Here is a 27,878-nt window from a genome sequence, read left to right as displayed (position 1 = left end):
GATATAAATGTGAGACATGTTTAAAAAGACGAAGTAATCGTCAGGAGGTCAGTAGACCATAAATTGATCATTGAAAATTGATCTTAATATACAAACAAAAAATTGTATTATAATGCGCGATTTAACCGTAAGGAATATTTCAAAAGATGAAACAGTCGTCAGGAGGTCAGTAGACCATTACTTGATTAGTTAAATAATATTTATAACACGTATACCAATAAATTAATATTATGAACAGCGATATAAATATGATACATGTTTAAAAAGACGAAGTAATCGTCAGGAGGTCAGTAGACCATAAATTGATCAATTGAAAATTGATGTTATTATATACAAACAAAAAAATTGTATTAATAATGCGCGATTTAACCGTAAAGAATATTTCAAAAGATGAAACAGTCGTCAGGAGGTCAGTAGACCATTACTTGATTAGTTAAATAATATTTATAACACGTATACCAATAAATTAATATTATGAACAGCGATATAAATATGATACATGTTTAAAAAGACGAAGTAATCGTCAGGAGGTCAGTAGACCATAAATTGATCAATTGAAAATTGATGTTATTATATACAAACAAAAAAATTGTATTAATAATGCGCGATTTAACCGTAAGGAATATTTCAAAAGATGAAACAGTCGTCAGGAGGTCAGTAGACCATTACTTGATTAGTTAAATAATATTTATAACACGTATACCAATAAATTAATATTATGAACAGCGATATAAATATGATACATGTTTAAAAGACGAAATAATCGTCAGTAGGTAAGTAGACCATGAATTATAATTGAAAATTGATCTTAATATACAAACAAAAAAATTGTATTAATAATGCGCGATATAACCGTAAGGAATATTTCAAAAGATGAAACAGTCGTTAGGAGGTCAGTAGACCATTACTTGATTAGTGAAATAATATTTATAACACGTATACCAATAAATTAATATTTTAAACTGCGATATAAATATGAGACATGTTTAAAAAGACGAAATAATCGTCAGGAGGTCAGTAGACCATAAATTGATCAATTGAAAATTGATCTTAATATACAAACAAAAAAATTGTATTAATAATGGGCGATATAACCGTAAGGAATATTTCAAAAGATGAAACAGTCGTTAGGAGGTCAGTAGACCATTACTTGATTAGTAAAATAATATTTATAACACGTATACCAATAAATTAATATTATGAACAGCGATATAAATATGAGACATGTTTAAAAAGACGAAGTAATCGTCAGGAGGTCAGTAGACCATAAATTGATAAATTGAAAATTGATCTTAATATACAAACAAAAAAATTGTATTAATAATGCGCGATATAACCGTAAGGAATATTTCAAAAGATGAAACAGTCGTCAGGAGTTCAGTAGACCATTACTTGTTAGTTAAATAATATTTATAACACGTATACCAATAAATTAATATTTTAAACTGCGATATAAATGTGAGACATGTTTAAAAAGACGAAGTAATCGTCAGGAGGTCAGTAGACCATAAATTGATCATTGAAAATTGATCTTAATATACAAACAAAAAAATTGTATTAATAATGCGCGATTTAACCGTAAGGAATATTTCAAAAGATGAAACAGTCGTCAGGAGGTCAGTAGACCATTACTTGATTAGTTAAATAATATTTATAACACGTATACCAATAAATTAATATTATGAACAGCGATATAAATATGATACATGTTTAAAAAGACGAAGTAATCGTCAGGAGGTCAGTAGACCATAAATTGATCAATTGAAAATTGATGTTATTATATACAAACAAAAAAATTGTATTAATAATGCGCGATTTAACCGTAAGGAATATTTCAAAAGATGAAACAGTCGTCAGGAGGTCAGTAGACCATTACTTGATTAGTTAAATAATATTTATAACACGTATACCAATAAATTAATATTATGAACAGCGATATAAATATGATACATGTTTAAGAAGACGAAGTAATCGTCAGGAGGTCAGTAGACCATAAATTGATCAATTGAAAATTGATGTTATTATATACAAACAAAAAAATTGTATTAATAATGCGCGATTTAACCGTAAGGAATATTTCAAAAGATGAAACAGTCGTCAGGAGGTCAGTAGACCATTACTTGATTAGTTAAATAATATTTATAACACGTATACCAATAAATTAATATTATGAACAGCGATATAAATATGATACATGTTTAAGAAGACGAAATAATCGTCAGTAGGTCAGTAGACCATGAATTAATAAATTGAAAATTGATCTTAATATACAAACAAAAAAATTGTATTAATAATGCGCGATATAACCGTAAGGAATATTTCAAAAGATGAAACAGTCGTTAGGAGGTCAGTAGACCATTACTTGATTAGTGAAATAATATTTATAACACGTATACCAATAAATTAATATTTTAAACTGCGATATAAATATGAGACATGTTTAAAAAGACGAAATAATCGTCAGGAGGTCAGTAGACCATAAATTGATCAATTGAAAATTGATCTTAATATACAAACAAAAAAATTAAATTAATAATGCGCGATATAACCGTAAGGAATATTATAAAAGACGAAACAATAGTCAGGAGGTCAGTAGACTATTACTTGATTAGTTAAATAATATTTATAACACGTATACCAATAAATTAATATTTTAAACTGCGATATAAATATGAGACATGTTTAAAAAGACGAAATAATCGTCAGGAGGTCAGTAGACCATAAATTGATCAATTGAAAATTGATCTTAATATACAAACAAAAAAATTATATTAATAATGCGCGATATAACCGTAAGGAATATTATAAAAGACGAAACAATAGTCAGGAGGTCAGTAGACTATTACTTGATTAGTTAAATAATATTTATAAAAGGAATACCAATAAATTAATATTTTAAACTGCGATATAAATATGAGACATGTTTAAAAAGACGAAGTAATCGTCAGGAGGTCAGTAGACCATAAATTGATCAATTGAAAATTGATGTTATTATATACAAACAAAAAAATTGTATTAATAATGCGCGATATAACCGTAAGGAATATTATAAAAGACGAAACAATAGTCAGGAGGTCAGTAGACTATTACTTGATTAGTTAAATAATATTTATAACACGTATACCAATAAATTAATATTATAACAGCGATATAAATATGAGACATGTTTAAAAAGACGAAATAATCGTCAGGAGGTCAGTAGACCATAAATTGATCAATTGAAAATTGATCTTAATATACAAACAAAAAAATTATATTAATAATGCGCGATATAACCGTAAGGAATATTATAAAAGACGAAACAATAGTCAGGAGGTCAGTAGACTATTACTTGATTAGTTAAATAATATTTATAAAAGGAATACCAACAAATTAATATTTTAAACTGCGATATAAATGTGAGACATGTCTAAAAAGACGAAATAATCGTCAGGAGGTCAGTAGACCATAAATTGATCAATTGAAAATTGATCTTAATATACAAACAAAAAAATTGTATTAATAATGGCGATATAACCGTAAGGAATATTATAAAAGACGAAACATCGTTAGGAGGTCAGTAGACCATTACTTGATTAGTTAAATAATATTTATAAACAGTATACCAATAAATTAATATTTTAAACTGCGATATAAATGTGAGACATGTTTAAAAAGACGAATAATCGTCAGTAAGTCAGTAGACCATGAATTAATCAATTGAAAATTGATCTTAATATACAAACAAAAAAATTGTATTAATAATACGCGATTAACCGTAAGGAATATTTCAAAAGATGAAACAGTCGTCAGGAGGTCAGTAGACCATTACTTGATTAGTTAAATAATATTTATAACACGTATACCAATAAATTAATATTATGAACAGCGATATAAATATGATACATGTTTAAGAAGACGAAGTAATCGTCAGGAGGTCAGTAGACCATAAATTGATCAATTGAAAATTGATCTTAATATACAAACAAAAAAATTGTATTAATAATGCGCGATATAACCGTAAGGAATATTTAAAAGATGAAACAGTCGTCAGGAGGTCATAGACCATTACTTGATTAGTTAAATAATATTTATAACACGTATACCAATAAATTAATATTATGAACAGCGATATAAATATGAGACATGTTTAAGAAGACGAAGTAATCGTCAGGAGGTCAGTAGACCATAAATTGATCAATTGAAAATTGATTTAATATACAAACAAAAAAATTGTATTAATAATGCGCGATTAACCGTAAGGAATATTTAAAAGATGAAACAGTCGTCAGGAGGTCAGTAGACCATTACTTGATTAGTTAAATAATATTTATAACACGTATACCAATAAATTAATATTATGAACAGCGATATAAATATGAACATGTTTAAAAGACGAAGTAATCGTCAGGAGGTCAGTAGACCATAAATTGATCAATTGAAAATTGATCTTAATATACAAACAAAAAAATTGTATTAATAATGCGCGATATAACCGTAAGGAATATTATAAAAGACGAAACAATAGTTAGGAGGTCAGTAGACTATTACTTGATTAGTTAAATAATATTTATAAAAGGAATACCAATAAATTAATATTTTAAACTGCGATATAAATATGAGACATGTTTAAAAAGACGAAGTAATCGTCAGTAGGTCAGTAGACCATGAATTAATCAATTGAAAATTGATCTTAATATACAAACAAAAAAATTATATTAATAATGCGCGATATAACGGTAAGGAATATTATAAAAGATGAAACAATAGTCAGGAGGTCAGTAGACTATTACTTGATTAGTTAAATAATATTTATAACACGTATACCAATAAATTAATATTATGAACAGCGACATAAATATGAGACATGTTTAAAAAGACGAAGTAATCGTCAGGAGGTCAGTAGACCATAAATTGATCAATTGAAAATTGATCTTAATATACAAACAAAAAAATTAAATTACTAATGCGCGATATAACCGTAAGGAATATTATAAAAGACGAAACAATAGTCAGGAGGTCAGTAGACTATTACTTGATTAGTTAAATAATATTTATAACACGTATACCAATAAATTAATATTTTAAACTGCGATATAAATATGAGACATGTTTAAAAAGACGAAATAATCGTCAGGAGGTCAGTAGACCATAAATTGATCAATTGAAAATTGATGTTAATATACAAACAAAAAAATTATATTAATAATGCGCGATATAACCGTAAGGAATATTATAAAAGACGAAACAATAGTCAGGAGGTCAGTAGACTATTACTTGATTAGTTAAATAATATTTATAAAAGGAATACCAATAAATTAATATTTTAAACTGCGATATAAATATGAGACATGTTTAAAAAGACGAAGTAATCGTCAGGAGGTCAGTAGACCATAAATTGATCAATTGAAAATTGATGTTATTATATACAAACAAAAAAATTGTAGTAATAATGCGCGATATAACCGTAAGGAATATTATAAAAGACGAAACAATAGTTAGGAGGTCAGTAGACCATTACTTGATTAGTTAAATAATATTTATAACACGTAGACCAATAAATTAATATTTTAAACTGCGATATAAATGTGAGACATGTTTAAAAAGACGAAGTAATCGTCAGGAGGTCAGTAGACCATAAATTGATAAATTGAAAATTGATCTTAATATACAAACAAAAAAATTGTATTAATAATGCGCGATATAACCGTAAGGAATATTTCAAAAGATGAAACAGTCGTCAGGAGTTCAGTAGACCATTACTTGCTTAGTTAAATAATATTTATAACACGTATACCAATAAATTAATATTTTAAACTGCGATATAAATGTGAGACATGTTTAAAAAGACGAAGTAATCGTCAGGAGGTCAGTAGACCATAAATTGATCATTTGAAAATTGATCTTAATATACAAACAAAAAAATTGTATTTATAATGCGCGATTTAACCGTAAGGAATATTTCAAAAGATGAAACAGTCGTCAGGAGGTCAGTAGACCATTACTTGATTAGTTAAATAATATTTATAACACGTATACCAATAAATTAATATTATGAACAGCGATATAAATATGATACATGTTTAAAAAGACGAAGTAATCGTCAGGAGGTCAGTAGACCATAAATTGATCAATTGAAAATTGATGTTATTATATACAAACAAAAAAATTGTATTAATAATGCGCGATTTAACCGTAAAGAATATTTCAAAAGATGAAACAGTCGTCAGGAGGTCAGTAGACCATTACTTGATTAGTTAAATAATATTTATAACACGTATACCAATAAATTAATATTATGAACAGCGATATAAATATGATACATGTTTAAAAAGACGAAGTAATCGTCAGGAGGTCAGTAGACCATAAATTGATCAATTGAAAATTGATGTTATTATATACAAACAAAAAATTGTATTAATAATGCGCGATTTAACCGTAAAGAATATTTCAAAAGATGAAACAGTCGTCAGGAGGTCAGTAGACCATTACTTGATTAGTTAAATAATATTTATAACACGTATACCAATAAATTAATATTATGAACAGCGATATAAATATGATACATGTTTAAGAAGACGAAGTAATCGTCAGGAGGTCAGTAGACCATAAATTGATCAATTGAAAATTGATGTTATTATATACAAACAAAAAAATTGTATTAATAATGCGCGATTTAACCGTAAGGAATATTTCAAAAGATGAAACAGTCGTCAGGAGGTCAGTAGACCATTACTTGATTAGTTAAATAATATTTATAACACGTATACCAATAAATTAATATTATGAACAGCGATATAAATATGATACATGTTTAAGAAGACGAAATAATCGTCAGTAGGTCAGTAGACCATGAATTAATAAATTGAAAATTGATCTTAATATACAAACAAAAAAATTGTATTAATAATGCGCGATATAACCGTAAGGAATATTTCAAAAGATGAAACAGTCGTTAGGAGGTCAGTAGACCATTACTTGATTAGTGAAATAATATTTATAACACGTATACCAATAAATTAATATTTTAAACTGCGATATAAATATGAGACATGTTTAAAAAGACGAAATAATCGTCAGGAGGTCAGTAGACCATAAATTGATCAATTGAAAATTGATCTTAATATACAAACAAAAAAATTAAATTAATAATGCGCGATATAACCGTAAGGAATATTATAAAAGACGAAACAATAGTCAGGAGGTCAGTAGACTATTACTTGATTAGTTAAATAATATTTATAACACGTATACCAATAAATTAATATTTTAAACTGCGATATAAATATGAGACATGTTTAAAAAGACGAAATAATCGTCAGGAGGTCAGTAGACCATAAATTGATCAATTGAAAATTGATCTTAATATACAAACAAAAAAATTATATTAATAATGCGCGATATAACCGTAAGGAATATTTCAAAAGATGAAACAGTCGTCAGGAGGTCAGTAGACTATTACTTGATTAGTTAAATAATATTTATAAAAGGAATACCAATAAATTAATATTTTAAACTGCGATATAAATATGAGACATGTTTAAAAAGACGAAGTAATCGTCAGGAGGTCAGTAGACCATAAATTGATCAATTGAAAATTGATGTTATTATATACAAACAAAAAAATTGTATTAATAATGCGCGATATAACCGTAAGGAATATTATAAAAGACGAAACAATAGTTAGGAGGTCAGTAGACCTTTACTTGATTAGTTAAATAATATTTATAACACGTATACCAATAAATTAATATTATGAACAGCGATATAAATATGAGACATGTTTAAAAAGACGAAATAATCGTCAGGAGGTCAGTAGACCATAAATTGATCAATTGAAAATTGATCTTAATATACAAACAAAAAAATTATATTAATAATGCGCGACATAACCGTAAGGAATATTATAAAAGACGAAACAATAGTCAGGAGGTCAGTAGACTATTACTTGATTAGTTAAATAATATTTATAAAAGGAATACCAACAAATTAATATTTTAAACTGCGATATAAATGTGAGACATGTCTAAAAAGACGAAATAATCGTCAGGAGGTCAGTAGACCATAAATTGATCAATTGAAAATTGATCTTAATATACAAACAAAAAAATTATATTAATAATGCGCGATATAACCGTAAGGAATATTATAAAAGACGAAACAATAGTCAGGAGGTCAGTAGACTATTACTTGATTAGTTAAATAATATTTATAACACGTATACCAATAAATTAATATTTTAAACTGCGATATAAATGTGAGACATGTTTAAAAAGACGAAATAATCGTCAGTAAGTCAGTAGACCATGAATTAATCAATTGAAAATTGATCTTAATATACAAACAAAAAAATTGTATTAATAATACGCGATTTAACCGTAAGGAATATTTCAAAAGATGAAACAGTCGTTAGGAGGTCAGTAGACCATTACTTGATTAGTAAAATAATATTTATAACACGTATACCAATAAATTAATATTATGAACAGCGATATAAATATGAGACATGTTTAAAAAGACGAAGTAATCGTCAGGAGGTCAGTAGACCATAAATTGATCAATTGAAAATTGATCTTAATATACAAACAAAAAAATTGTATTAATAATGCGCGATATAACCGTAAGGAATATTTCAAAAGATGAAACAGTCGTCAGGAGGTCAGTAGACCATTACTTGATTAGTTAAATAATATTTATAACACGTATACCAATAAATTAATATTATGAACAGCGATATAAATATGATACATGTTTAAGAAGACGAAGTAATCGTCAGGAGGTCAGTAGACCATAAATTGATCAATTGAAAATTGATGTTATTATATACAAACAAAAAAATTGTATTAATAATGCGCGATTTAACCGTAAGGAATATTTCAAAAGATGAAACAGTCGTCAGGAGGTCAGTAGACCATTACTTGATTAGTTAAATAATATTTATAACACGTATACCAATAAATTAATATTATGAACAGCGATATAAATATCAGACATGTTTAAAAAGACGAAGTAATCGTCAGGAGGTCAGTAGACCATAAATTGATCAATTGAAAATTGATGTTATTATATACAAACAAAAAAATTGTATTAATAATGCGCGATTTAACCGTAAGGAATATTTCAAAAGATGAAACAGTCGTCAGGAGGTTAGTAGACCATTACTTGATTAGTTAAATAATATTTATAACACGTATACCAATAAATTAATATTATGAACAGCGATATAAATATGATACATGTTTAAGAAGACGAAATAATCGTCAGTAGGTCAGTAGACCATGAATTAATAAATTGAAAATTGATCTTAATATACAAACAAAAAAATTGTATTAATAATGCGCGATATAACCGTAAGGAATATTTCAAAAGATGAAACAGTCGTTAGGAGGTCAGTAGACCATTACTTGATTAGTGAAATAATATTTATAACACGTATACCAATAAATTAATATTTTAAACTGCGATATAAATATGAGACATGTTTAAAAAGACGAAATAATCGTCAGGAGGTCAGTAGACCATAAATTGATCAATTGAAAATTGATCTTAATATACAAACAAAAAAATTAAATTAATAATGCGCGATATAACCGTAAGGAATATTATAAAAGACGAAACAATAGTCAGGAGGTCAGTAGACTATTACTTGATTAGTTAAATAATATTTATAACACGTATACCAATAAATTAATATTTTAAACTGCGATATAAATATGAGACATGTTTAAAAAGACGAAATAATCGTCAGGAGGTCAGTAGACCATAAATTGATCAATTGAAAATTGATCTTAATATACAAACAAAAAAATTATATTAATAATGCGCGATATAACCGTAAGGAATATTATAAAAGACGAAACAATAGTCAGGAGGTCAATAGACTATTACTTGATTAGTTAAATAATATTTATAAAAGGAATACCAATAAATTAATATTTTAAACTGCGATATAAATATGAGACATGTTTAAAAAGACGAAGTAATCGTCAGGAGGTCAGTAGACCATAAATTGATCAATTGAAAATTGATGTTATTATATACAAACAAAAAAATTGTATTAATAATGCGCGATATAACCGTAAGGAATATTATAAAAGACGAAACAATAGTTAGGAGGTCAGTAGACCTTTACTTGATTAGTTAAATAATATTTATAACACGTATACCAATAAATTAATATTATGAACAGCGATATAAATATGAGACATGTTTAAAAAGACGAAATAATCGTCAGGAGGTCAGTAGACCATAAATTGATCAATTGAAAATTGATCTTAATATACAAACAAAAAAATTATATTAATAATGCGCGACATAACCGTAAGGAATATTATAAAAGACGAAACAATAGTCAGGTGGTCAGTAGACTATTACTTGATTAGTTAAATAATATTTATAAAAGGAATACCAACAAATTAATATTTTAAACTGCGATATAAATGTGAGACATGTCTAAAAAGACGAAATAATCGTCAGGAGGTCAGTAGACCATAAATTGATCAATTGAAAATTGATCTTAATATACAAACAAAAAAATTGTATTAATAATGGGCGATATAACCGTAAGGAATATTTCAAAAGATGAAACAGTCGTTAGGAGGTCAGTAGACCATTACTTGATTAGTAAAATAATATTTATAACACGTATACCAATAAATTAATATTTTAAACTGCGATATAAATGTGAGACATGTTTAAAAAGACGAAATAATCGTCAGTAAGTCAGTAGACCATGAATTAATCAATTGAAAATTGATCTTAATATACAAACAAAAAAATTGTATTAATAATACGCGATTTAACCGTAAGGAATATTTCAAAAGATGAAACAGTCGTCAGGAGGTCAGTAGACCATTACTTGATTAGTTAAATAATATTTATAACACGTATACCAATAAATTAATATTATGAACAGCGATATAAATATGAGACATGTTTAAAAAGACGAAGTAATCGTCAGGAGGTCAGTAGACCATAAATTGATCAATTGAAAATTGATCTTAATATACAAACAAAAAAATTGTATTAATAATGCGCGATATAACCGTAAGGAATATTTCAAAAGATGAAACAGTCGTCAGGAGGTCAGTAGACCATTACTTGATTAGTTAAATAATATTTATAACACGTATACCAATAAATTAATATTATGAACAGCGATATAAATATGATACATGTTTAAGAAGACGAAGTAATCGTCAGGAGGTCAGTAGACCATAAATTGATCAATTGAAAATTGATGTTATTATATACAAACAAAAAAATTGTATTAATAATGCGCGATTTAACCGTAAGGAATATTTCAAAAGATGAAACAGTCGTCAGGAGGTCAGTAGACCATTACTTGATTAGTTAAATAATATTTATAACACGTATACCAATAAATTAATATTATGAACAGCGATATAAATATGATACATGTTTAAGAAGACGAAGTAATCGTCAGGAGGTCAGTAGACCATAAATTGATCAATTGAAAATTGATCTTAATATACAAACAAAAAAATTATATTAATAATGCGCGATATAACCGTAAGGAATATTATAAAAGACGAAACAATAGTCAGGAGGTCAGTAGACTATTACTTGATTAGTTAAATAATATTTATAAAAGGAATACCAATAAATTAATATTTTAAACTGCGATATAAATATGAGACATGTTTAAAAAGACGAAGTAATCGTCAGGAGGTCAGTAGACCATAAATTGATCAATTGAAAATTGATGTTATTATATACAAACAAAAAAATTGTATTAATAATGCGCGATATAACCGTAAGGAATATTATAAAAGACGAAACAATAGTTAGGAGGTCAGTAGACCTTTACTTGATTAGTTAAATAATATTTATAACACGTATACCAATAAATTAATATTATGAACAGCGATATAAATATGAGACATGTTTAAAAAGACGAAATAATCGTCAGGAGGTCAGTAGACCATAAATTGATCAATTGAAAATTGATCTTAATATACAAACAAAAAAATTATATTAATAATGCGCGACATAACCGTAAGGAATATTATAAAAGACGAAACAATAGTCAGGAGGTCAGTAGACTATTACTTGATTAGTTAAATAATATTTATAAAAGGAATACCAACAAATTAATATTTTAAACTGCGATATAAATGTGAGACATGTCTAAAAAGACGAAATAATCGTCAGGAGGTCAGTAGACCATAAATTGATCAATTGAAAATTGATCTTAATATACAAACAAAAAAATTGTATTAATAATGGGCGATATAACCGTAAGGAATATTTCAAAAGATGAAACAGTCGTTAGGAGGTCAGTAGACCATTACTTGATTAGTAAAATAATATTTATAACACGTATACCAATAAATTAATATTTTAAACTGCGATATAAATGTGAGACATGTTTAAAAAGACGAAATAATCGTCAGTAAGTCAGTAGACCATGAATTAATCAATTGAAAATTGATCTTAATATACAAACAAAAAAATTGTATTAATAATACGCGATTTAACCGTAAGGAATATTTCAAAAGATGAAACAGTCGTCAGGAGGTCAGTAGACCATTACTTGATTAGTTAAATAATATTTATAACACGTATACCAATAAATTAATATTATGAACAGCGATATAAATATGAGACATGTTTAAAAAGACGAAGTAATCGTCAGGAGGTCAGTAGACCATAAATTGATCAATTGAAAATTGATCTTAATATACAAACAAAAAAATTGTATTAATAATGCGCGATATAACCGTAAGGAATATTTCAAAAGATGAAACAGTCGTCAGGAGGTCAGTAGACCATTACTTGATTAGTTAAATAATATTTATAACACGTATACCAATAAATTAATATTATGAACAGCGATATAAATATGATACATGTTTAAGAAGACGAAGTAATCGTCAGGAGGTCAGTAGACCATAAATTGATCAATTGAAAATTGATGTTATTATATACAAACAAAAAAATTGTATTAATAATGCGCGATTTAACCGTAAGGAATATTTCAAAAGATGAAACAGTCGTCAGGAGGTCAGTAGACCATTACTTGATTAGTTAAATAATATTTATAACACGTATACCAATAAATTAATATTATGAACAGCGATATACATATGATACATGTTTAAGAAGACGAAGTAATCGTCAGGAGGTCAGTAGACCATAAATTGATCAATTGAAAATTGATCTTAATATACAAACAAAAAAATTATATTAATAATGCGCGATATAACCGTAAGGAATATTATAAAAGACGAAACAATAGTCAGGAGGTCAGTAGACTATTACTTGATTAGTTAAATAATATTTATAAAAGGAATACCAATAAATTAATATTTTAAACTGCGATATAAATATGAGACATGTTTAAAAAGACGAAGTAATCGTCAGGAGGTCAGTAGACCATAAATTGATCAATTGAAAATTGATGTTATTATATACAAACAAAAAAATTGTATTAATAATGCGCGATATAACCGTAAGGAATATTATAAAAGACGAAACAATAGTTAGGAGGTCAGTAGACCTTTACTTGATTAGTTAAATAATATTTATAACACGTATACCAATAAATTAATATTATGAACAGCGATATAAATATGAGACATGTTTAAAAAGACGAAATAATCGTCAGGAGGTCAGTAGACCATAAATTGATCAATTGAAAATTGATCTTAATATACAAACAAAAAAATTATATTAATAATGCGCGACATAACCGTAAGGAATATTATAAAAGACGAAACAATAGTCAGGAGGTCAGTAGACTATTACTTGATTAGTTAAATAATATTTATAAAAGGAATACCAACAAATTAATATTTTAAACTGCGATATAAATGTGAGACATGTCTAAAAAGACGAAATAATCGTCAGGAGGTCAGTAGACCATAAATTGATCAATTGAAAATTGATCTTAATATACAAACAAAAAAATTGTATTAATAATGGGCGATATAACCGTAAGGAATATTTCAAAAGATGAAACAGTCGTTAGGAGGTCAGTAGACCATTACTTGATTAGTAAAATAATATTTATAACACGTATACCAATAAATTAATATTTTAAACTGCGATATAAATGTGAGACATGTTTAAAAAGACGAAATAATCGTCAGTAAGTCAGTAGACCATGAATTAATCAATTGAAAATTGATCTTAATATACAAACAAAAAAATTGTATTAATAATACGCGATTTAACCGTAAGGAATATTTCAAAAGATGAAACAGTCGTCAGGAGGTCAGTAGACCATTACTTGATTAGTTAAATAATATTTATAACACGTATACCAATAAATTAATATTATGAACAGCGATATAAATATGATACATGTTTAAGAAGACGAAGTAATCGTCAGGAGGTCAGTAGACCATAAATTGATCAATTGAAAATTGATGTTATTATATACAAACAAAAAAATTGTATTAATAATGCGCGATTTAACCGTAAGGAATATTTCAAAAGATGAAACAGTCGTCAGGAGGTCAGTAGACCATTACTTGATTAGTTAAATAATATTTATAACACGTATACCAATAAATTAATATTATGAACAGCGATATAAATATGATACATGTTTAAGAAGACGAAGTAATCGTCAGGAGGTCAGTAGACCATAAATTGATCAATTGAAAATTGATCTTAATATACAAACAAAAAAATTATATTAATAATGCCCGATATAACCGTAAGGAATATTATAAAAGACGAAACAATAGTCAGGAGGTCAGTAGACTAATACTTGATTAGTTAAATAATATTTATAACACGTATACCAATAAATTAATATTATGAACAGCAATATAAATATGAGACATGTTTAAAAAGACGAAGAAATCGTCAGTAGGTCAGTAGACCATAAATTGATCAATTGAAAATTGATCTTAATATACAAACAAAAAAATTGTATTAATAATACGCGATTTAACCGTAAGGAATATTTCAAAAGATGAAACAGTCGTCAGGAGGTCAGTAGACCATTACTTGATTAGTTAAATAATATTTATAACACGTATACCAATAAATTAATATTATGAACAGCGATATAAATATCAGACATGTTTAAGAAGACGAAGTAATCGTCAGGAGGTCAGTAGACCATAAATTGATCAATTGAAAATTGATGTTATTATATACAAACAAAAAAATTGTATTAATAATGCGCGATTTAACCGTAAGGAATATTTCAAAAGATGAAACAGTCGTCAGGAGGTCAGTAGACCATTACTTGATTAGTTAAATAATATTTATAACACGTATACCAATAAATTAATATTATGAACAGCGATATAAATATGATACATGTTTAAGAAGACGAAATAATCGTCAGTAGGTCAGTAGACCATAAATTAATAAATTGAAAATTGATCTTAATATACAAACAAAAAAATTGTATTAATAATGCGCGATATAACCGTAAGGAATATTTCAAAAGATGAAACAGTCGTTAGGAGGTCAGTAGACCATTACTTGATTAGTGAAATAATATTTATAACACGTATACCAATAAATTAATATTTTAAACTGCGATATAAATATGAGACATGTTTAAAAAGACGAAATAATCGTCAGGAGGTCAGTAGACCATAAATTGATCAATTGAAAATTGATCTTAATATACAAACAAAAAAATTAAATTAATAATGCGCGATATAACCGTAAGGAATATTATAAAAGACGAAACAATAGTCAGGAGGTCAGTAGACTATTACTTGATTAGTTAAATAATATTTATAACACGTATACCAATAAATTAATATTTTAAACTGCGATATAAATATGAGACATGTTTAAAAAGACGAAATAATCGTCAGGAGGTCAGTAGACCATAAATTGATCAATTGAAAATTGATCTTAATATACAAACAAAAAAATTATATTAATAATGCGCGATATAACCGTAAGGAATATTATAAAAGACGAAACAATAGTCAGGAGGTCAGTAGACTATTACTTGATTAGTTAAATAATATTTATAAAAGGAATACCAATAAATTAATATTTTAAACTGCGATATAAATATGAGACATGTTTAAAAAGACGAAGTAATCGTCAGGAGGTCAGTAGACCATAAATTGATCAATTGAAAATTGATGTTATTATATACAAACAAAAAAATTGTATTAATAATGCGCGATATAACCGTAAGGAATATTATAAAAGACGAAACAATAGTTAGGAGGTCAGTAGACCTTTACTTGATTAGTTAAATAATATTTATAACACGTATACCAATAAATTAATATTATGAACAGCGATATAAATATGAGACATGTTTAAAAAGACGAAATAATCGTCAGGAGGTCAGTAGACCATAAATTGATCAATTGAAAATTGATCTTAATATACAAACAAAAAAATTATATTAATAATGCGCGACATAACCGTAAGGAATATTATAAAAGACGAAACAATAGTCAGGTGGTCAGTAGACTATTACTTGATTAGTTAAATAATATTTATAAAAGGAATACCAACAAATTAATATTTTAAACTGCGATATAAATGTGAGACATGTCTAAAAAGACGAAATAATCGTCAGGAGGTCAGTAGACCATAAATTGATCAATTGAAAATTGATCTTAATATACAAACAAAAAAATTGTATTAATAATGGGCGATATAACCGTAAGGAATATTTCAAAAGATGAAACAGTCGTTAGGAGGTCAGTAGACCATTACTTGATTAGTAAAATAATATTTATAACACGTATACCAATAAATTAATATTTTAAACTGCGATATAAATGTGAGACATGTTTAAAAAGACGAAATAATCGTCAGTAAGTCAGTAGACCATGAATTAATCAATTGAAAATTGATCTTAATATACAAACAAAAAAATTGTATTAATAATACGCGATTTAACCGTAAGGAATATTTCAAAAGATGAAACAGTCGTCAGGAGGTCAGTAGACCATTACTTGATTAGTTAAATAATATTTATAACACGTATACCAATAAATTAATATTATGAACAGCGATATAAATATGAGACATGTTTAAAAAGACGAAGTAATCGTCAGGAGGTCAGTAGACCATAAATTGATCAATTGAAAATTGATCTTAATATACAAACAAAAAAATTGTATTAATAATGCGCGATATAACCGTAAGGAATATTTCAAAAGATGAAACAGTCGTCAGGAGGTCAGTAGACCATTACTTGATTAGTTAAATAATATTTATAACACGTATACCAATAAATTAATATTATGAACAGCGATATAAATATGATACATGTTTAAGAAGACGAAGTAATCGTCAGGAGGTCAGTAGACCATAAATTGATCAATTGAAAATTGATGTTATTATATACAAACAAAAAAATTGTATTAATAATGCGCGATTTAACCGTAAGGAATATTTCAAAAGATGAAACAGTCGTCAGGAGGTCAGTAGACCATTACTTGATTAGTTAAATAATATTTATAACACGTATACCAATAAATTAATATTATGAACAGCGATATAAATATGATACATGTTTAAGAAGACGAAGTAATCGTCAGGAGGTCAGTAGACCATAAATTGATCAATTGAAAATTGATCTTAATATACAAACAAAAAAATTATATTAATAATGCCCGATATAACCGTAAGGAATATTATAAAAGACGAAACAATAGTCAGGAGGTCAGTAGACTAATACTTGATTAGTTAAATAATATTTATAACACGTATACCAATAAATTAATATTATGAACAGCAATATAAATATGAGACATGTTTAAAAAGACGAAGAAATCGTCAGTAGGTCAGTAGACCATAAATTGATCAATTGAAAATTGATCTTAATATACAAACAAAAAAATTGTATTAATAATACGCGATTTAACCGTAAGGAATATTTCAAAAGATGAAACAGTCGTCAGGAGGTCAGTAGACCATTACTTGATTAGTTAAATAATATTTATAACACGTATACCAATAAATTAATATTATGAACAGCGATATAAATATCAGACATGTTTAAAAAGACGAAGTAATCGTCAGGAGGTCAGTAGACCATAAATTGATCAATTGAAAATTGATGTTATTATATACAAACAAAAAAATTGTATTAATAATGCGCGATTTAACCGTAAGGAATATTTCAAAAGATGAAACAGTCGTCAGGAGGTCAGTAGACCATTACTTGATTAGTTAAATAATATTTATAACACGTATACCAATAAATTAATATTATGAACAGCGATATAAATATGATACATGTTTAAGAAGACGAAATAATCGTCAGTAGCTCAGTAGACCATGAATTAATCAATTGAAAATTGATCTTAATATACAAACAAAAAAATTGTATTAATAATGCGCGATAAAACCGTAAGGAATATTTCAAAAGATGAAACAGTCGTTAGGAGGTCAGTAGACCATTACTTGATTAGTTAAATAATATTTATAACACGTATACCAATAAATTAATATTTTAAACTGCGATATAAATATGAGACATGTTTAAATGTCGGTATATAAGGATCCGGACGCGATAAGGTTGCACGAAATAAAGAAGCAAAGACAGAGTATCAAGTAATAGAGCGTAGCGTAACTTTATTATTAAAGTTTAAACTTAGACAGAGCGGGACAAGAGCCGAAGGCGTGCGTGCAGCTCGACTACCTCGTAGAGAGTGAGGCGGCGAGCGGAGAGCGCCGCCGAGCTCAGCGCCGTATCACGTGGTTTTGGCGGCGAGCGCTTCTAGAGTCGCTGCGACGCGAGGGATCTGCCGTCGGTGTCGGGGGAGATCGTACACATATTCCAACACTCCCTCCCGATTGTCCTCGACATCGTTTCCAGGCTGACCCTTAGTTATTCTGTAACATGAAAGATCTGTTAATTTCCTAGCAATAATCTGGATAATTTGTTATGGCTATCAGAGGGCAAAGGCTTGGTAAAGATATCCGCTCTTTGCTCCTTTGATTCTATCCATTCTATTTTTACATAATGTAACTTGACACACTGCTTAACATAGTCCTCATACACTCCAGCCATGTGTCTCAACTTATTACTTCCATCCATCTTTGTGCAAGCGACTGCTGCTTTATTATCACACCATAAGATGATTGGAAAGTATGTCATGTTTGGAATCACTTTCAGAGATAAACTTATGCTAATTGATTCCGTACAAGCATCACCCATTGCTACGTATTCAGCTTGACAAGTTGATAAAGCTACGTAGCTTTGCTTGTGGGTTCTCCAGGCTATTGCATCTCCGTACAGCGTAACTACATGTCCGCTTGTCGTGAGCGAGTCTTTACAATCTGCAAAACTTGCATCTGAGAATGTTTCCATTCCGTCCTTCAGGCCTTTGTAGGTCAGCTGCCAATTCTTTGAGTAAGCAATGTACTTGAATAATCTTGTTACCATTTTCCAGTCGTGTTCAGTCGGATTTTGTTGGTGTCTGCTTAACATATTGACTGCGTATGCCAAATCTGGCCTGGTGCCGGACATCAAGTACATGAGAGATCCAACCACTTCTCTGTATCCACGCTGGTTTATAGCTTTGTCATTTGTTGATTCTTCCTCTCGTTGTTTTCGTTGTCTGTTCAGCACTTGATTTGTTACCATGGGGGTTGATTGACCTTTAGCTTGTGCATATCCAAATTTCGTTTGCATCTTATTTATGAATTTAATTTGGTCCAGTTTTATGGTCCTTTCCTTACTGTTTCTTGTTATAGTGATTCCCAAGAACTCTTTAGGTTCACCCAGGTATTTCATATCAAACTTTTTACTCAGTTCTTTCTGTATTTCTCTCATCTTTGGCTCGTCATTGCCTGTCAGCAATATGTCGTCAACATACAGCAGCATGATTATGCGGCTTTTGTCTTCGGCGTATATGAACAGGCATGGATCTCTACTGTTCGCTTGGAATTTTAGTTGTTTAGCGAATTCTGAAAAGTGTTCATTCCAATTCTTTGGACTAGTTTTCAAGCCATAAAGAGATTTGTGAAGTTTCCAAACTTTCGTTTGTTTCTGATTTTCGTATTCTTCAAAACCGTCTGGTATTTCTAGAAATATATCCTTTTTTATAGGGCTGTGAAGAAACGCTGCTTTTACGTCCAGTTGCCACAGCACATAGTCGTGTTTATTAGCAATAGTCAGTACAGCTCTTACTAGTGCAAGTCTTGACACTGGTGCGTACGTTTCACAAAGATCATACAAATTTGAATCCTTAAAACCTCGTATGACAATTCTTGCTTTGTAGTCGGGGTATTTTGTTCCACTGTCTTTACGTTTGAATACCCATCTCGAATCCAGGATGTTTAACTTTTTACCGTCGCAGCTAGTTCTACTGACTACTTCATATACTCGGTTTTTCTGAAGTGCTTCTCTCTCTTTGTTTATGGCTTCTTGCCATCTATCTGCTTCTGGTGATGATACAGCTTCTCGGTAAGATTTTGGATCCCCATTAATACCTGTCAGTAGTGTATACAATTCATATTCACTTAGGCCTTCAATTTTATCCTGCATTTTTTCTGATTCTGACGTACAAAACGTCATCAGTGCATCTGGGTCGTATATGTTTAGGCCTTCTGTTTCACCCTGTGCTTTTTCAGCTGATACAATTTTCTTACTTTGAGTCTGCTTCCGAGTCATCAATCTGGAAAATTAAATCTTTTAGTTCATTGTAAGTATATTTCCTACCCGTACCATGGCTTGCAACGTTCTCTGCCGTAATGATCTCTGGGTAGGCTTGCTCTACTGCGTTGAACAGTAGACTTTTCTTTGCCGTATCGCTCATTTTTTCTATGCCTTCATTACTTTCATACTTTCTTACGAGGTCTTCAAACCTCAAGCAGAAGTTAAAGGCCGTTTCTTTATCTTTGTTGAGCTTTAAGTTGAAGAGTCGTTTCTGGGCTGTATGAGCATTAATTCTCAATTCATTCTTTTTAATTTCTTTAATCTTATCCAGTAATTCAACTGGATCTTTTATGTTCATCGTGTATAGGTGATACTTATCATCAATTCTGTTCAGAATTATCTCGCGTATGATATTCTTATCGTGTTCGAGTTCATCTGGACAGATCAGACTTTGATTGTTCTTTTCGAAGACGTAGAACAGTTTTCGCGACTTTAGCTCTGAGAATAAGAAATCCTCAAAGGGGGCAAATTCCGAATCTAATTTTAACTTGTACATTCGCGTGATGTTAATCTGTTTCAATTTTGCGTCATTTATACTCGTGTTACCTGAGTTCATTGACTTGAACAAATTCAGCTTATTCAGTTGCGTTAAGTCTTGATCAGAAAAACGTCTACTTACATTCAAATCGTCGAGCGCGATTCCAAGACGTTCGGCGGATTCAACGCGCCAATCTTTATATGGCGACTGTTCTCTCCTTACTTCATTTTTCTCGTTCCATTCGTACGAGTCGGCCACTAGTGTGGACGAGCACCTGGGTTCAGCAGGTCCGAACTCCCTTGGTCCAGGAGCCAAGAGCGTGAGCGGATTGCGGTTTGCTGGTCGAAAGCCACGTCCGCGTCCTCGTGGATGCAGCTTGATCGGTTCTGCCGGGCGTGTACAGCTGACGATGCTTGGCTTGTTGTTGGCTGAAAGAGTTGGCTTCTCCTGCCAATCTTTTACTGCCTGTCCATCCTGCCCTCTGAGCTTCAGACTATCAACGGACCTCATCAGTTGCTGTACATCTCCGCTGATCTTGGTTGTGAACCTTTCGAAGTTTTGATTCATCTTAGCATTCTCCTCCACGAGGGACTTCATTCCTTCTACCAGCCTTTCGCTGAGCTTGACTTGAGCCAGGGTGCTCTCACGCAACAGCTTGGTGATCTCATTCATGCTGTATGTCTGGTCGTCATCCCTGGGCGTGGACGTAGTGGCTCCTGCTCTCCCTGCGTCGCTGTAGTGGCTTACGGGTCCTCTCAACCCTACCACTCGATCCTCTGTAGCTTTCAACACTTCCAGGAGTCTGGCTGCTTCTTCCAAACTGAGGATGTTCATGTCTGTAAATATACAAAAAACGTTAGTCTGCGGTTGAGAGGATACCCCTGCAAAGCTCCCTATACTTTGTGCACAAGTATCGGGCCACCTTGCTGTCGGTCCAGTCACTTTTCGACAAAGTTCCCAAACCGACTTAGTCTCTTTTTGCGGAATGTGTGCCTAAGCACGGCTCCCACAGTCCGAGACCCACTAAGCACGAGAGCAGGTTTGGCAGATCTGTGTGAGGGTCTAGTTTTTGAGCGTGGGACACTGACTAAGTATCTGTACGTGCGCACGTACCAAGTCACATTCGTGGGTTCGTGTTAAACCTCTCACAGATCCGCACAGACTTCATGTCGTACGTTACGTTGGCTAGTAGCCCGTCAAACTTTCCGTACAAGTGTAGACTTACATATAAATATTGTTATTTATGACTTTACTTCATTACCTAGTTGGAGTGTTTCGTCCCTAGAATTCATTAACCAAACGCCTCCGCCGTAGAGTTGAAGATAGAAACTCTCATTTGGTTCTTTGTCCTTCAGGTCGTAGTACTCCAGAATCTAGGCGCGTATGTCATCCCAGTCAGTACTTGTGCTACGTGCTGTCGAAAGATTTTGTAATTAATATTCAAACTTAATTTATTTTGATAAACCAGAGTCGTTGTGTTGAATTAATTCTTCGCTTAATTTATTGCAGAGTGAGCTCGCGCACCAGCAGCCCCACCTGCGCGGTGTCTGTAAACAGTGCAGCTCGCAGGCAGACTTACACTAGATGCGAAAGCCGACGTTCGCGTTTATCGCGTTAAATTTCTTTATAGATGATTTTCTGCTAGTTTAATACGTTAAATGATTGCTTAGTTTACCCATGCATCAGCAGCCCCACCTGCGCGGTGTCTGTAAACAGTGCAGCATGCAGGCAGACTTGCACTAGATGCATAGGTGTGCGTTTAAGAAATTCAAAAATTGCCGCGCAACAAGTGAGCGGTCACGTGAATTCGTGTGCGCTTGCGCACAATCTTGTATTGACTTCGCTTTACGTTTGAGTTGACTCAGCGCGAACTTTTTGTGCACGTATGTATGCGTGCGCGTCCGTGTATCGTTTCCGCTACGTGTGGTTGTAATGACCGCAACTCTCCCTCCGTTTTCATGCACGCGCGTGTTAACCTATTACGAGCCAGGTTAAACTAGCGTCGTCTTTTTCTGCGTGCGCCTGAACTTGCGCGTCGTCGTCGTGAGCCGAGAGCGCGGCAACGGCGACTCTCCCTCCGTTCCGTATAGCTTACGTGCAGGAGAGAGATGAGGCGGCCATGTTGGCTCGGTTGCCTAGCAACCCCCCTTTCTTTCGCCTGTTGCTTCGTACCGGGAATTTTTACCGCGCGTTTCTGTTCGTTTGAACTTCTCGGAAATGCGTTTTTGTTTTGGTCGACTTTCTTTGTTTAAGCGCGTTCGGATTTTCGAGTTCTGACAAGCCGAACTGATGCAACACTGATTCGCGCCTTTCTCTTTTCCGCGATTTTCGCGCCTTTTCTTTTCTAATGCGGCTTTTTATCTCGCGATTTTTATTTTTCACTTCACTTTTCTTATACACTCGCGTACCGCTGATTTTACTTCACGAGTTTCATAAGCACGTTTTTATTTTTATGCGTACTTACGTGCAGTTTGCGGGTTTGCCCATTTGTAGGATTTTCCGGCCATCGTGACTTTTGCCTTTGTTTGGTTCACCGTTTACCAGGGAATCGAGTGCTGACCTTCAGGCTCTGGACAGCGGGGCGTGTTGCTTGTTGGCTGCGTGACTTCCTTCTTTTGTCTCTCAGCTTAGGTCGTTATCGTGTCTTTGTACAGGTGTCAACTCGTCTCGACTTCTCTTGGCTTTTCTTCTATTTTTTTTTTTTTTCGTGTCACTTTTCACTAATTCGCGCAGTGAAAGCGTGCTGGGCCCATAACCTGTCGGTATATAAGGATCCGGACGCGATAAGGTTGCACGAAATAAAGAAGCAAAGACAGAGTATCAAGTAATAGAGCGTAGCGTAACTTTATTATTAAAGTTTAAACTTAGACAGAGCGGGACAAGAGCCGAAGGCGTGCGTGCAGCTCGACTATCTCGTAGAGAGTGAGGCGGCGAGCGGAGAGCGCCGCCGAGCTCAGCGCCGTATCACGTGGTTTTGGCGGCGAGCGCTTCTAGAGTCGCTGCGACGCGAGGGATCTGCCGTCGGTGTCGGGGGAGATCGTACACATATTCCAACATTAAAAAGACGAAATAATCGTCAGGAGGTCAGTAGACCATTACTTGGTTAATTAAATAATATTTATAAAACGAATACCAATAAAATAATATTTTAAACTGCGATATAAATGTGAGACATGTTTAAAAAGACGAAATAATCGTCAGGAGGTCAGTAGACCATAAATTGATCAATTGAAAATTGATCTTAATATACAAACAAAAAAATTATATTAATAATGCGCGATATAACCGTAAGGAATATTATAAAAGACGAAACAATAGTCAGGAGGTCAGTAGACCATTACTTGATTAGTTAAATAATATTTATAACACGTATACCAATAAAATAATATTTTAAACTGCGATATAAATGTGAGACATGTTTAAAAAGACGAAGTAATCGTCAGGAGGTCAGTAGACCATAAATTGATCAATTGAAAATTGATCTTAATATACAAACAAAAAAATTATATTAATAATGCGCGATATAACCGTAAGGAATATTATAAAAGACGAAACAATAGTCAGGAGGTCAGTAGACTATTACTTGATTAGATAAATAATATTTATAAAAGGAATACCAATAAATTAATATTTTAAACTGCGATATAAATATGAGACATGTTTAAAAAGACGAAGTAATCGTCAGGAGGTCAGTAGACCATAAATTGATCAATTGAAAATTGATCTTAATATACAAACAAAAAAATTGTATTAATAATGCGCGATTTAACCGTAAGGAATATTTCAAAAGATGAAACAGTCGTCAGGAGGTCAGTAGACCATTACTTGATTAGTTAAATAATATTTATAACACGTATACCAATAAATTAATATTATGAACAGCGATATAAATATGATACATGTTTAAAAAGACGAAGTAATCGTCAGGAGGTCAGTAGACCATAAATTGATCAATTGAAAATTGATGTTATTATATACAAACAAAAAAATTGTATTAATAATGCGCGATTTAACCGTAAGGAATATTTCAAAAGATGAAACAGTCGTCAGGAGGTCAGTAGACCATTACTTGATTAGTTAAATAATATTTATAACACGTATACCAATAAATTAATATTATGAACAGCGATATAAATATGATACATGTTTAAGAAGACGAAATAATCGTCAGTAGGTCAGTAGACCATGAATTAATAAATTGAAAATTGATCTTAATATACAAACAAAAAAATTGTATTAATAATGCGCGATATAACCGTAAGGAATATTTCAAAAGATGAAACAGTCGTTAGGAGGTCAGTAGACCATTACTTGATTAGTTAAATAATATTTATAACACGTATACCAATAAATTAATATTTTAAACTGCGATATAAATATGAGACATGTTTAAAAAGACGAAATAATCGTCAGGAGGTCAGTAGACCATAAATTGATCAATTGAAAATTGATCTTAATATACAAACAAAAAAATTATATTAATAATGCGCGATATAACCGTAAGGAATATTTCAAAAGATGAAACAGTCGTTAGGAGGTCAGTAGACCATTACTTGATTAGTTAAATAATATTTATAACACGTATACCAATAAATTAATATTTTAAACTGCGATATAAATATGAGACATGTTTAAAAAGACGAAATAATCGTCAGGAGGTCAGTAGACCATAAATTGATCAATTGAAAATTGATCTTAATATACAAACAAAAAAATTATATTAATAATGCGCGATATAACCGTAAGGAATATTATAAAAGACGAAACAATAGTCAGGAGGTCAGTAGACTATTACTTGATTAGTTAAATAATATTTATAAAAGGAATACCAATAAATTAATATTTTAAACTGCGATATAAATATGAGACATGTTTAAAAAGACGAAGTAATCGTCAGGAGGTCAGTAGACCATAAATTGATCAATTGAAAATTGATCTTAATATACAAACAAAAAAATTAAATTAATAATGCGCGATATAACCGTAAGGAATATTATAAAAGACGAAACAGTCGTCAGGAGGTCAGTAGACCATTACTTGATTAGTTAAATAATATTTATAACACGTATACCAATAAATTAATATTTTAAACTGCGATATAAATATGAGACATGTTTAAAAAGACGAAATAATCGTCAGGAGGTCAGTAGACCATTACTTGGTTAATTAAATAATATTTATAAAACGAATACCAATAAATTAATATTTTAAACTGCGATATAAATATGAGACATGTTTAAAAAGACGAAATAATCGTCAGTAGGTCAGTAGACCATGAATTAATCAATTGAAAATTGATCTTAATATACAAACAAAAAAATTATATTAATAATGCCCGATATAACCGTAAGGAATATTATAAAAGACGAAACAATAGTCAGGAGGTCAGTAGACTAATACTTGATTAGTTAAATAATATTTATAACACGTATACCAATAAATTAATATTATGAACAGCAATATAAATATGAGACATGTTTAAAAAGACGAAGAAATCGTCAGTAGGTCAGTAGACCATGAATTAATCAATTGAAAATTGATCTTAATATACAAACAAAAAAATTATATTAATAATGCCCGATATAACCGTAAGGAATATTATAAAAGACGAAACAATAGTCAGGAGGTCAGTAGACTAATACTTGATTAGTTAAATAATATTTATAACACGTATACCAATAAATTAATATTATGAACAGCAATATAAATATGAGACATGTTTAAAAAGACGAAGAAATCGTCAGTAGGTCAGTAGACCATAAATTGATCAATTGAAAATTGATCTTAATATACAAACAAAAAAATTGTATTAATAATACGCGATTTAACCGTAAGGAATATTTCAAAAGATGAAACAGTCGTCATGAGGTCAGTAGACCATTACTTGATTAGTTAAATAATATTTATAACACGTATACCAATAAATTAATATTATGAACAGCGATATAAATATCAGACATGTTTAAAAAGACGAAGTAATCGTCAGGAGGTCAGTAGACCATAAATTGATCAATTGAAAATTGATCTTAATATACAAACAAAAAAATTGTATTAATAATGCGCGATATAACCGTAAGGAATATTTCAAAAGATGAAACAGTCGTCAGGAGGTCAGTAGACCATTACTTGATTAGTTAAATAATATTTATAACACGTATACCAATAAATTAATATTTTAAACTGCGATATAAATGTGAGACATGTTTAAAAAGACGAAGTAATCGTCAGGAGGTCAGTAGACCATAAATTGATCAATTGAAAATTGATCTTAATATACAAACAAAAAAATTGTATTAATAATGCGCCATTTAACCGTAAGGAATATTTCAAAAGACGAAACAATAGTCAGGAGGTCAGTAGACTATTACTTGATTAGATAAATAATATTTATAAAAGGAATACCAATAAATTAATATTTTAAACTGCGATATAAATATGAGACATGTTTAAAAAGACGAAGTAATCGTCAGGAGGTCAGTAGACCATAAATTGATCAATTGAAAATTGATCTTAATATACAAACAAAAAAATTGTATTAATAATGCGCGATTTAACCGTAAGGAATATTTCAAAAGACGAAACAATAGTCAGGAGGTCAGTAGACTATTACTTGATTAGATAAATAATATTTATAAAAGGAATACCAATAAATTAATATTTTAAACTGCGATATAAATATGAGACATGTTTAAAAAGACGAAGTAATCGTCAGGAGGTCAGTAGACCATAAATTGATCAATTGAAAATTGATCTTAATATACAAACAAAAAAATTGTATTAATA

This window comes from Nasonia vitripennis, assembly GCF_009193385.2.
Source record: "Nasonia vitripennis strain AsymCx chromosome 4 unlocalized genomic scaffold, Nvit_psr_1.1 chr4_random0007, whole genome shotgun sequence".
Classification (NCBI taxonomy): Eukaryota; Metazoa; Arthropoda; class Insecta; order Hymenoptera; family Pteromalidae; genus Nasonia; species Nasonia vitripennis.
The sequence above is the reverse complement of the archived record's forward strand: the minus strand, read 5'-3'. Positions refer to the sequence as shown.